This window comes from Mus pahari, chromosome 10 (genome assembly GCF_900095145.1).
Source record: "Mus pahari chromosome 10, PAHARI_EIJ_v1.1, whole genome shotgun sequence".
Lineage (NCBI taxonomy): Eukaryota > Metazoa > Chordata > Mammalia > Rodentia > Muridae > Mus > Mus pahari.
The window spans coordinates 48,077,366-48,087,445 of NC_034599.1; the positions used below are offsets into that span (position 1 = coordinate 48,077,366).

The window sequence follows — 10,080 nt, forward strand, 5'->3', positions numbered from 1 at the left end:
TGTAGACCAGGCTGGCCTCAAACTCAGAAATCTGCCTGCCTCTGCCTCCCAAGTGCTGGGATTAAAGATGTGCGCCACCACTGCCTGGCCAGTTATTATTTCAAAAGAGTTCAATATAGTAAAAAGTCACAATAACCACAAGGCAGAGATCAGTAACTGACAAATGCCAAACAATAACAGGAAATCAAAAAAAAAAAAAAAGGTAACAGAGTGGTTTCCTTAACTACCAAGACAGACTGGGGGTTGGGGGGAGGAGTAAGGGAGAGGGAGAGAGAGAAAGACAGAGAGAGACAGGAACAGACAGACACAGAAAACGGAGAGACAGAGGATAAACATAGTAAAACTAGATATTTTATACAGAAAATCCCCAAATAACTACAAAATATTGTAACTAATCAGTAAATTCAGCAAAGATGCAGAATGTAAAATTAACATACAAAAATCAATAACATTACTATGTTGAACAGTAAGTTATCTGAAATAAAATCAAGAAAGTTATCCTATTTATAGTAATTATAAAAATAAAACATCTAAGACTAATACCTAGGTGAAGGAGCTCAACAATGTTAAACATTTAAAACATTTTAAAGAGGAAATAAAAAAGAAAATACATTCTGTACTCATAGACTATAAAAATTAACATTACTAAAGAGGTTCACAGTGACTTGCAGAGTCAACACAGTCTCTACCACAGTATCAATGCCATTCTGTACAGAAGTGAGGAAAGCAGTTCTAAAATTCACATGGAACCAGGAAAAGATTCCTAAAATTTATGCGACCCCATGATGACGGAGGGTGGGGGGAGGGGGGAGGAATGATGGAAGGGAGAAGGGGGAAACAGGAGTAAAAGAAGAATGGAAAGGGGGGAGGGAGAGAGGAGAAAAACAGCAGCCAATCACCTAAACTCTGAAGTTCAATTGTTTACTTAGTATTGTCCTGAGAATTAAATGAAACCAGATAAAACACAGTAGCTCACTAACTTATTTTCTGCCTAAAAATTATACCCTTTCAAAAAATTCTAACACTGGCTGTATATAATAATCAGCAAAAGAAAAAAGTCACATCAATATTACATTATTTTTCCAACCATATGATATATCCAAAAAGAACAAATTGTTCAAGTTTGAATGGACTCCATTACTGTTCAGAAGATAGCCTGATATAAAAGTGAAGACGCCTAATCAGCATATCCACTTATAACCAGCTGGAAGCAAAACTATAGATAATTCTCCCATTTACTTCCCACAAGTACCCAAATGCTCTGACTCAGCCATTTTCTTTCACCAATAGAGGAAGGCAAACTAGATGACATGATGTGGTTATTCAAAGCCACAAATTGCTGAATTTTGAAAAGGAGCCCGGAACAATGAACATGAATGACTTTTCAAAAGGAATTCAGCCAGCAAACTTTTTTTAAGCCTTTAAAAAGATATTTGGCCCTAATGTGCTTAGGAGTGTGGCTAATTCTGTGCCAAACCCACTGGGTAGAGTGCCATAAATATTTGGGGAAGATGACACGGGTTTTGTCCATCTTGCATATCAAGTGCACCTTGGAGAGGCTCACAGGAAGCTTAATTAGTAGGCTCTCTGTAAATGTACCTTCCTCTGTTAATGTGCTTTTGCACATTATATTCTCTGCAGAAAATAGCAGCTTCAGATGTTTTCCCCCAAAGAAAATCAGATATGAATGTTGCTTATGTTCAATTAGCAACTGAAATTTTAGGAAGGCATTTTATGACTACTTTCTATAGAAACCAAATAAGTAGTGTTATGAATAACGAATCATCTGGTAATAAAATGGGAATTTTATAGATAACTGCCACAATTTAATCCCCAAGAAAAAGTAACCAGAAAAGCAATGATCGGGTTCCATCAGAAAAAGCCTCTTTCCAAAGCCACAGTGCTAGAAGCCCTCGGATGTTTCACATCCTGCTGCATTAAGCCAATAGCTTCTGTCCTCTGTACACTTGGTACATGTGGGAGCTCACTGGATCTAAGGAGGAACTGGGAAATCTTCATCAGTTAGCAGACTAAAATAGGCCATGTTTAATTTATTTCTTGATTCTTAAATTATTTTTTTTACAAATTCTAGAACTATAGTTTGTGATCAAGAGTTCTATCTATCACGTAGTAGTGGTGACGATTAATACTGATGTCAAGTTGACAGACCTAGGCTCACATATGAGACAAAAACACCTGGGCATATCTGCAAACCTCTAGTTCGAGCTGAGTGAGATGGGAGGATCTACCCTAGCACCAACTGTAGCATCCCATGGGTTGTGGTCCTGAACTGAATACAACTGTGAAAATCATCTGGGCATCAGTATTCCCACATCTCGCTGCTTCTTAACTACAGATGCAATGTGACCAGCTTCCAATGACCCTGCTGCCATCTCTTCCCAGCCATAATTGACTGTGTCCCTTAGAACCTAAGCTAATAAAGCAAACCATTCTTCCTTTAAGTTGCTTCTTGTCCCTCATTTGGTCACAGCAACAAGAAGTACACAAAACAAACACCTTAACTTTACCCAGCAACACATCATCAGTGATATTTAGCAAGTAAATGGTAAAACATTCTGAAGGTACTGAGGCCAGAAAAAGGAAAATGTAACTTACTTCAAAATACAAATTCACAGTGATGAGCTCCCTTCATAAAGTAAGTGAACCCCAATGAACTGACGGGGATAAGTGGCACAGAGCTGACAGGGAGGTAGGGGCCTTCAGGGTGTAGAATATCTGGGTTTGAGTTCCACATTTTATCTATCAGCACTTCTGTAGGACCTAAAGTGCTAAGCTCTTTTCAGTCTTCAAATGTTTGAGCCAAGTTTCAGAAAGGGCCATATTGCCGTTAACAACAATATACAAATTGATAAAGCATCATCTTAAAAGTAAAAGGCAAGCTCAGTTAAGAGCACTGAAAGTCCCCCATTATCCAAGTCCAAAGTTCAGAGCTAATCATCTTTTAATAATCTAAACCATAGAGACTTCATTATTGTGCATTTACAGAATAAATCATATAATATAGCTAAATACAGGTGAAAACATCTTTAAGATGTAATGTGAATAGACAACAACAGGAAAATTCAATGACTGAGACTTTACTGAAAAGAGTAATACAAAACCACATCACAGTATCAAAAGCAAAGATCTGAGCCAATTATTTACTGGTAAGCAATGAAGGAAAGAAAAATGGGATGTGAAATATTAAATGTTAATATGTTAAAAACTGATTTTTAAGTGGGGCATAGTCTCTTATTTCCTAAATTCTCTGAACCCCAAATTCAAAAATCTTCAGAAGCTGAACTTATTTTTTTCTACAGTTTTGATTTTCTGACTTCAACATTTAAATTATTTTCAGATAATTGTCACTGTGTCTCTCACAACAAAAACAGTTTCTGCATTAAATTCAAGAGAAACAAAAGATGGGGATGACACCTGAGACTCTCTCTAATAGGAGTAAGGCATCTTCCTAGCTGTTGTGTCTTGCATAGAAGACTCATCTCTGCTTATCACCCTCCCTAAAAGGTACACGGCTGGCCTAGCAATAGGGATCTTTCCCCTCTGAATTCGATACAGCTCAAATTATTTATTAGTCATGTAGAACTTAGTATTGCTACTTACTGATACTAATATGACTTTTCTCACCTGTATCCTATTTGGCAGCACCATTTAAAAATTTTAAAGTAAGCATGCCCAGAAACTTTTCTTCTGGGAACCTTGCCCAGGAAAATAATTAAAGACATGCTCAAAGATTTCTTAAGAAAGATACTTAAGATAGAGCTATTTTTAATTTCAGAAAGTTAAAAACCCCAAAATGATTTAAAGGATTAAATCATTAAATACATTATAAAGATAGACAAAAGATATTAAGTATCTACTGAAATTTTTTCTTTATGAATGCTAAAAATTTTTTAAAAGCAACACAAAATGAAGATCCATCTACATTTTAAATATATATATATATATATATATATATATATATATATATGGAAAAAGATTTGGAAGTTTATTTTTAAATGTTCTTTTTGCTAATGCATGTATCTTCTGCTATTTCTGTAGCCATCCTATATTAGTCTTTGAAATAAAAATTAAATTCAAAGTTCTAAGTATCTAGGTTCATGTTAATTATTGTTTGTACTTCCACAAGTTTCAAAGCACACTGTGAAAAAAAAAAAGTTGTTCCCCTTGATAAACTAACTTAGCACAGAAATAGGGAAAGGCTAAGACTTGGTGGTTGAGAATATATGGGTAATGGGTTATTTTCAGTAGTTTTAAAAAGCAAGGAGTTGTAGTGCACCCCATGATTATACCACAGCACTTGGGAGGATAGAGCAGCAGCACTGCAAGGTGGAGAGCAGTCTGGGCTACATACTGAGATTCTGTTTTGTAAACAACAGGAGAAAGCCAAAATATAAGCTACATTACCTCCCAGACTTTGCTTAGGGCCTGCACCCATCTTCTTCCTGTTGTCACGTGTCACATTTAGCCTACTTCTTTCTAATAGGATCCTGTGATGGACTAGAATGGCTGTAGATTCTTATATCCATAACCTGCTACAAAGCTAGAATCAGTCAGGATATATAAATGGGTAGAAGAGTGTTGGGATGAAAAGTAGCTGAGAATCTCATCTGGCAGAAATACAGATAACTACTAGACTATTAGGTTACATATTTAAATTGCAATGATTGTCCAGAGTATTCATGATTCAAATACTAGGATAAAGTACTTATTTTCTTAGAGAAGGCTTTTTAACAATCAATCCCCTGGCCTTTATTCGGTGAGGTTTTCTTAACTACTTCATCTGAAGTCAGTTCCCATTCTGCCTCTACCAATTCTTTCAAGATCCTCATGATCAACTGTGTCTTACTCTTCTGCTTATTTCCTTATGGTTTATCTACCAGCAAGCAGTGTATGCTCTATGAGAGCTGGGGTCTACTCTCCTTTTCACTGCTAAAGAGCCAATTCTCAGCAGATCAACTATCTACATACAAAGAATAAATGTTGAAGAACCAACAGAGAAGGACACTTCCCATGCTCTAGTTTTATATTACGGACATCTCTGTGTTCAAATAGATCACATGACACTAATTTCACTACATTATTCATTTCAACAAAGGCAGTATAACACTTTTGCAGAATATTCTTAATGTAGGAACTGATATTTTGAATATTAAGCACTTAATAAATGAGTCTGGGAAGGAGTAATAGGAGACATTCCAGAAAGCATTATATTCTTTTTGTTTGTTTGGTTGGGTTGTTTTTGTTTTGTTTCTTCGAGACATGGTTTCTCTGTGTAGCCCTGGCTGTCCTAGAATTCACTCTGTAGACCAGACTGGCCTCAAACTCAGAAATCCGCCTGCCTCTGCCTCCCAAGTACTGGGATTAAAGGCGTGCGCCACCACTGCCCCACTGCCCAGCTGATGCTGATTTAGAAACTCCTACCAGCTCCACCTTTACTAATTACAAGGATTATCACACCGTATCACTAACATCACTGACCCTACTGTGTTTCATATCTGGCTTTCTTTTTATTTTCATTACGTCTTCAAAAGGAATCTTACAAGTTGTGCATTATCATTTGGTTGACCATGAAAACCAAAGAGATCTAAAGTAATATGTCTATGCTCCATGACTTGTAAAAGAAATTATTCAATGCTTTGACTGCATCAGAGCCAAGCTTTGTTTGGCTTTAACATAGACTTAGTTTTCTCAAACCTATACTTCTTCTCATGTTGCAAAGTTTATGTCACTATTCCAAAACTGCATGTGAGGAAACATTTAGTAGTCTCTTGATTCTCAGAACCTCAGGTAGGTCATGTAGCTCAGGTAGTTGCTAGAGCAACTACTTTTGTACTATCAATGCTTCTCAAGGTCATTCTGCATAATCAGATAAGAGGTTTAAGTCCCCATGTATTAATGGGAAAAGGCAAAAAGAGGGAAACTGACTATATGATATATTTTTCTATCAATCAGAAACAGGTTTAATTAGTGCCTTTCTTGGAAGCTTTAGCCAACACTTACACGAGTTCAGAACAAGGAGGCAATTATATATTATAATAACAAGATCAAAACAAAAATTGGTACCTGCTATGAGTAGTAGACTGCTAGATTAAACACCACATTTTAAAATGATATACGGACTTGTGGGAGGGGAACATAAGAATAACCTTTATCTTGGAAACTATACTATCAGGGGTACAAAGTTGTTGCAGTTAAAACTATGACAGCAAGCCTTGAGAATGTTTCAATGTTGTAAGATATGACTGTGATCTAGGCTAAAAGACAAAGATCTAAGAAAACTTGCCAATGTTGGCTGCATGCAGTGCTTTATGGTGGAGTGGAGTGGAGTGAACACCCAAGGATATTAGGGCAAGTAGTTCATATAAGCTTAACTTTGGAAAAGAAGATATATTATATTAGAGTTCCTGCCCTGAGAAAAGGAGTAGGTGTGCGTGCGTGCGTGTGTGTGTGTGTGTGTGTGTTTTACAGCACAAAACAGAAGATCAACATCACTGCACACCTTAGAAATCTAACACAAAGGGTGCTGAAGAGACAGATGTTATGGTAGTGACAGTACAGATCTTCAACTTCCCTGACTTTCCTCTTCTCTCTCTTTTAGAAGGCACAGAAAAGAATTAGGTAAAATTGCAGACTGGTTGACTTGCCAAGATGAGAAGGTGGGTATTTAGAGGTATAGAAAAACTTCCTTACACAAAAATCCCTGATGCTTAAATTGTCTGTGGTAAGCCACTGTAAACCAAGTTCAGCATCTCAATGCCCAGTTTGGGTCTTTATTTGTACCCTTCAGTCAAAACATACAGCTTGGACATTTTTTCTACATAATTTACAATTAATAATAAGTAAGCATGTGCTAACTCATCTTTAAAAAATCCTCAAAAGTTTTCTACCTATCTCCAAATATTGGCACTTTCAAATTAAAGTTTAAAGTAAAATTGTGTCAGAGATGTTTCCTCTTATAAATTTTAATTTATAAGACCACGGCCACAGACCTAATGGAGAATCATCACTGCAGTGTATTTCATAAAATCTGTTCTTTCCTTCTATGGCAAAGACTATTACCACTTATGGAATAGCATAGCATTTCAACACATCAATTCTCAGTATTCTGCTGGAACGAAAAGAATCATGGAAAAATGTAGTACAGGAAGATGTCTAGAGTTTGCTACAAACATAAATGAAAATGCTAAAAAAAAAAAAAAAAGTAGTCTTAGATCAGAAGTCTAATAATGAGAAAAGCTCTAGGTTGGGGAAAAGGAAAAGGGGGGGTATGAGAAGTTCCCCTCTCCCCATCACGCCTTGTCCGCATTTCCTTTCATTAAACATCCACACATTATTTGAAACTGGCAAAATCTTTTTGTTGTTGCTCATAAATAATTTGGGAATTTGGTAAAGAGCCAGGATCCCCCTTTTAAACAGACAAACATACCTACACCATAATTTTGTATGGTGTTTCTAGATTTCTGAGAATCCTCTAACATTATCTGCGGAGTCAAGAATAAAAACAATTCTTGCTCTGCAGAAAATTTGAACATGTAATTATTTCTTCTCCCTCTGCAAATTTCAACACCATGCATTTAACTCTTTGGAACCACAACTGAACTAAAAGCTCTGTGGAAGCCAGGAATGGTAGGTATTTTCTGTTTAATCTTTTGTACTTTGTGCCTGCATTTATTATAGACAGCACATGATATGTACTAAATCATTCTTTATAGAAAGAATAGAGAGAGAAAAATTACAGCCATTCAAGATACAAGCAAATCTGGTATTTTATTTTATTTTATTTTGTGTGTGTGTGTGTGTGCATGTGTGTTTATTTGAATTTAAGTTCAGGTGCTGGCAGAGGCCAAATGAAGACAACAGATATCCTAGAACTGAAGTAACAAGCACTTTGATATTATAAATTAAGTAGAATATGGATTAAATAATGCAAAACATTCTTACTGTTGTTGTTTCTACCACAGAGATAAATACTTTTTACCATTCAAGCACTGTGACTACAATACATGGGCTACTTAAAATCATGTTTGATCTGGAAGGCAACTGCACAATCTTTTCCTGCTTAAAGATAAACAAACTTCAAATTTTGTTGGAGATAAGAACAATGACTATGTACTGCTCAATAAACCAAGGAACAATGTCAAAGACAACCAACCAAAGCCCGACTTTTCCTATGAATTTGTTTTGGCTCTATTTTAGTAATAACTACAAAAAACCCTAACTATCTATGAAATCTATTCCACAGGCCCAAAAAGGAAAGAGAAGGAAGAAAAGCCAGAGAAAACTGGACTGATTTTTTTTAAACTGATGAAAATGAGGAAAGATTTGGAGAAGAAAACAAGCTTTTTTGTCTGATCTGCTTTAAAAAGAAATACACTAAGCTTGGGGCTTGAGGCAAAGCTTGGATCACCCAGCACTAACCCTCCTGGATTATGAGCACATTTCCTGCTCCTTGCCCTCATTTCAGTTGTTTCTGTGGATAAACTAGGGTGCTTTCTTCTTTAAAGTTCACACATGGGTACACTGTATTTTTATAATTTCTATCCCCCGCCCTCCTATGCAGGAGTCTTAAAGAGAACTCAAGGCCACATAATGTTCAAGGACAACAGACAAAATCTGTCTCTGCGTTGCAAATTAAAGGGGTTAAATGATGGGTACTGGAAGCCCCTGGAACCTCAGCACGAGAGATAGCACTGGGAATAACTCCAGAGGCCTGAAAGTGGTTCAAATTCTCCTGCAGCTGTGTAATGAACTGAAGAGACAGAAATATAAACTTTTTAAATCCTGTTAGACTTCCCTAAGGAAGAACTACTCTCCACAGATTTGGTCATTCTTCACTAACTCTGGCCCACCTTCTTACTGACAAAGTGTTTTTCCACAGAGAGACTGGAAAGTGTTATTTATGATGAATGTTTATGATCAGCAACCAAGTAAACTTTCAAATGAAACCAATTCATACTAGTTCAAGACTCACTGCTATTTTCTAATTGCTCTATCTAGTCCCTTAAGACTGAACTTATCTTTGGAAACACCATGTTTATATCCAAAGAATATGCTTCTGGGAGAGCCATGATAACCAGGATCAGCATTAGAATAGTTTATACTAAATAGAACCCAGAAAGAGAACAGCAAACAAATCTGAAAACATGCAATGAGCAGACATCTAAAAACCTTAATAAATCATTAAGTCTGCAACATGCAAAGAAAAGATGTAGACCAACTGGAACAACACAGGACACCTGTACCCACATTACTTTGTAAAAAGTAGTAGGTGCAGCAATTACTACTGTTAAAATTTACCACGATTGCTCTTCTGAATATTTGAGCTAAATTATAGACTACTACTTGTACCTTGTCATAAATCCTGCTTTCTATTCTAGGGATGATAAAAAGGGTTTACCTTGTGTATCAATTCATCTTGATTGACAGAGGATATGTTAAGAAGCATGAATTGGGCTACTTGGAAAGAAATATAAATAAAATAAATCTTCCATAAGGACATGGAACAGCAGTGGTATGTATTTGCCAACTAGAATCTAGTACAGTGATTCTGAATTACTATAAACACCGCTGCCCCAACTCCCAAGCAACACCTAGCAATAGCTAAAGACACTTTTGGTTTCAACTCAGAGGGTGAGAGATATGCTACTCCTGGTAGCCACACATAATGTGAAATTACCTATAGTCCCCAACTGCCCCTATTACCTAAGCCAGAGAATATCCACATCCTAAGGCTAGTTGGGACATGAACCCAGATCTTCAGTCAGGTATCATTAAATGTGTCTTCAGTTCTCCTGATCAATTTCTCTTAGAGTCATGGCAGTTTCATGTAATATGACTGAAGTACTAGAACTAGGGAATTAGTTTCATTTACACTAATATTTTCTGTGATCACGAACATAAATTTCAAAGTTTTGTTTCTTCATCTGAGAAAAGAAAAGGTTGCATGGGTGCAGGCTTCCTTGCCAACTCTCAGAGTAACAGCAATGGCTCTGCAGCAGAGTAGTAAGCACCACACACACACACACACACACACACACACACACACACACACAGAGAGAG

The 10,080-nt window shown here is 36.6% G+C and overlaps 1 protein-coding gene across 1 annotated transcript in view; it reads right to left on the reverse strand.

Annotated features, from left to right (window-relative positions):
• The window catches only part of Ddx10 (DEAD-box helicase 10), a 147,362-nt gene that overhangs the window by 2,187 nt on the left and 135,095 nt on the right, over positions 1–10,080 (reverse strand). The window lies entirely within an intron of this gene.